This window comes from Alligator sinensis, unplaced genomic scaffold, assembly GCF_000455745.1.
Source record: "Alligator sinensis unplaced genomic scaffold, ASM45574v1 scaffold360_3, whole genome shotgun sequence".
Taxonomy (NCBI): domain Eukaryota; kingdom Metazoa; phylum Chordata; order Crocodylia; family Alligatoridae; genus Alligator; species Alligator sinensis.
Window position 1 is genome coordinate 604,003 of NW_005841977.1, and position 3,554 is coordinate 607,556.

Here is a 3,554-nt window from a genome sequence, read left to right on the forward strand (position 1 = left end):
GATTAGCTCAGGCCCGGTGCTGATTGATACAGCTGTGTGGCTTCCTTGTTACACAGTACTTTTGGGTGGTTCCTGGAGCTCTTAACACCTGGATTATCCATACATTAACACCTGAAACTGGTTTTCAACACTCATTAGGTGACTCACTTTACACCACTCCAGGGCAGGATTATCTTTGATCCTTGTTACACTAAGGTGCAATCACTCTACCCTACACCAAAGCTTCCCCTTTCCCCACTGTCCCCACCACCACCACTCCTGATCCCTGCTCACAGCCCCTCTGCTCAGCCCAAAAGTGAGGAGCAGCCCAGCAGCCATGGGGGCTGGGCAGGAAAATTAACCCTTCCCTGCCTGCTCCCCTGGGACAGACAGCTCGCGAAAGTCAGGAGGGGGTGGGATGGGGGGGGTTTCCTTTCAGTCCCCCAGGTCCCTGCTGGCCTGAAGCATGACTGCTCCAAACTCAAGCTAGCACTAACGCCCATCAATGTTTGTGCCGCTCAGCATAAGGTATCTTGGACTCCCATCTAAGGCTACTTGATGGGCATTTGGATGTAACAGGCCACCATGCAGAACATTAGCTAGCCTCTGGCAGGCCCCTCTTTGCTAAACAGAGACAGCAAACATGTCCCATGGGCTCTTCTGGTGTCAAGTTTAAAACTAAACTACAAACTTTCCCAGGGATTACAACACAGACCATGTCTTGTGAGGAGCTGGGCCTTAATGCAGAGGCACTGTGCTGGTATTACTTTCATTTGGCCTGTGCACATAAAAGCTATATTCCCACTTCCGGAATCCTTTCAGGTTGATCCTTTCAGTAAGTGTTACCTTATTCTGGATCACTGCCTTCAAATCAGTATTTGAGGCAGAAATAAACCAAAGGTGAGCTAAGGGTAATGCCTGCATGACACACACATCATGCAGAGATGATCTCTAGTAGCTCAGAGAAACAGCACAGAGCCATGCAGTTCCTAGCTCAGATCCTGCTAGCCACCACAGTGTGCGCTAACCAGTCAAGAACTGATCCAGTTTCATCTTAAAACTTGTTACAGTCTTCTGCCCGCACAACCTATTCCAGACCCTTGTTCTCATAGTCGGAAACCAGTTTCCAGTCTTAAATTATTCATGGCCCACTTCAACTTTTGTTCTTGTGCCCACTTCATGCTTGCCCCCAACTGCTGCTTACCCCTGCCATGCACTAGAGCAGGGGCTGGGGGGTGGTCCCCCAGCAGCCAATCGGCAACCAGAGTGTGGGGGGGTCCCCCACAGCCAATCAGCGAGCGTGCCAGTGGCACGGTGGTGGCAGAAGTGCCAGCAGCGTGGCAGCAGCAGAAGTGCCGGCGGTGGCAGCACCCACTGCCGAGTACCCCCTAAGGCCATCAGAAGCACCTCCAGGGGTACACGTACCCCTGATTGAAAACCCCTGCACTAGAGCACTGGCCAACTTGGGAGATATGAGGTGAGATTAAGCCAGACCAAAACCCAATCTTCAGTCCTTTTCTGCTCTGCCATGGACAAGGGAGAATTTAACACCTTCCCCCAAACCTTTGTACTGCTATTATATGGACCTTGCTTACTCACCTCACCTTGCTCACTCGCTCCCTTCTCAGCCTACACATGAATCCAGCTGGCCTCTTTGCAGTTGCCTCTTTATCCTGATGCCCCAGCACAGGAAGTCATTTTGAGCCTCCTTTCACTGAGCTGTGCAGTCAGACTCCAAGCGCACTCTTGAGTGATCAGACTCACGCCTGGCATCCTCCCCCGGCTGATTCCCCCACTGCCAGACACATGGCAGAATTTGTGCGAGTGAGCAATGACGTCGCCCTGCTCCACAGAGCAGAGGCTATGCAGGCAGGCTGCCCATTGCAAATGTGCCTTCCTGTTATTTAACAGGCAAGGGCCAGCACAGGGCTGATCTGTAAACTGTTTATGTTCTGCAGTGCAGCCTGTGGGATCCAAGGAACGTCAAACAGCTCTAGCTGTGGTTGGAGCCGCGAGGGGAGGAATTCATTCATAACTCTGCCCTGGCAAGAAAGAAAGAAGTGTCCTGCTCTACAACCGCTCTGAGCCAGGGTGGCAGAGGACCCAGGCTGAAGCTGCTCCTGCTGAAGGAGCTTTGTGCTCTGCGCTGTTGAGTTTTTTCCAGAGGTAAGGCCAGTGCTTCTGGTTTTAACAATGGTCTGGCTCTGCTAGCAGCACGGCTGAGGGGAAATTAGTAATGCTGGCCTAGCTCCACAGAATGACTGAAGCATCCCCAGGCTCAGCATCGCAATGCCCGACTCATAGGCACCTACTCGGCCAGCAAGCGTAGCAAGCAACACTACATTTGGCACGTAGGCTCCAAGCTGAGGGAAAGGGGGGAGGCTGGGCACCTACTTGGTTGGGAAGCAGCAGCTACCTGCTGTTAAGATCCCTAGCACCTCAGCCAGGCCCATCCTTCCCCCACACAGGGTCTGCCAACCTGAAGCTCACAAAATACAAGGGGTCCTACTATTGGAGAATCCTGCTATTAGCCAATATCTCAGCTGTTGGAGCATTGTCAGCTAAAGCTCTTCCACTTTGCATGGCTGGGTTAAATGCTCATGGGGATGGACAGCATGAGCAAATGAGTCTGAATTCATGGCTAAAGCACTCATGCAGCAGTGGGAAGCCCTTAATTCCAGTTGCTCCTGCAATGAATATATGATTCTGCTTCCACGGGACAGACGGAGAAAGGTCCAACACAAAACATCTTAGGGCCTGGTCCCTAGGGGCCTCCCCAGGAGACACAGGCTAAAGTCCTTCAGGTGGAAGAGGGCTTTGAACCCTGCTCCCTCCAGCAAGCACTACTGGGTCAGAGGGGCAGTAGTACTGGCTGCCTTTCATGCAAGTCCAGATCCAGTGGGTGCCGTCCGAGAACACCGGTCAGACAGGGCTGGGCTTTGCAGGCAAGAAGGGTGGGGAGAGCTATAGCCCGTGAATGTCAAGGATACTTACCTGCCCCTTTACATACATGAGCCAGGCAACTAGCTGCTCATGACTTGTGTGGATGTGTCTTGGGAAATTTAGACCCCCAGGAAACGGGACTGGTGGAAACAGGCTCCTCAAGGGTTAGGCAGCAACTGAGTGGGGTTTTTTTGAAGACCTAAAAGGCACCCAAGCCCCTTATGATGGCAGTTCTCCCAACACTTTTACTACATTAGAAACTGTCATACATCTCCCGTTCCCCTTTACTCCTCATCTCAAACATCCGCACACATGGGATGGCTGCAACCTGATGCCAAAAGTAGTTGTGCTCTGGTATCCAAATCACAGGGTAATGAGGTCTTCACCTCAGCCACCTTTTTCTGTGCCCTTGACTCCCCTGTGACCAAAGGTCCCATATAGTCGTCTCTCTGGAATCCGTGCAAAGCAAGTTGTGTCGGGGAGTATCTGAGGAAGGAGGCCAGGGAAAATGTATCCCTCCTCTGGACTTTTAAAGAAAGCTAAACTAAAATCCAGGGCTGGAGGACCACATATGAAGGCAGCTCTGTTTTGGTTTGCTCTCCTGGAATTGGCCTCTTTTTCCTCAAGAATGG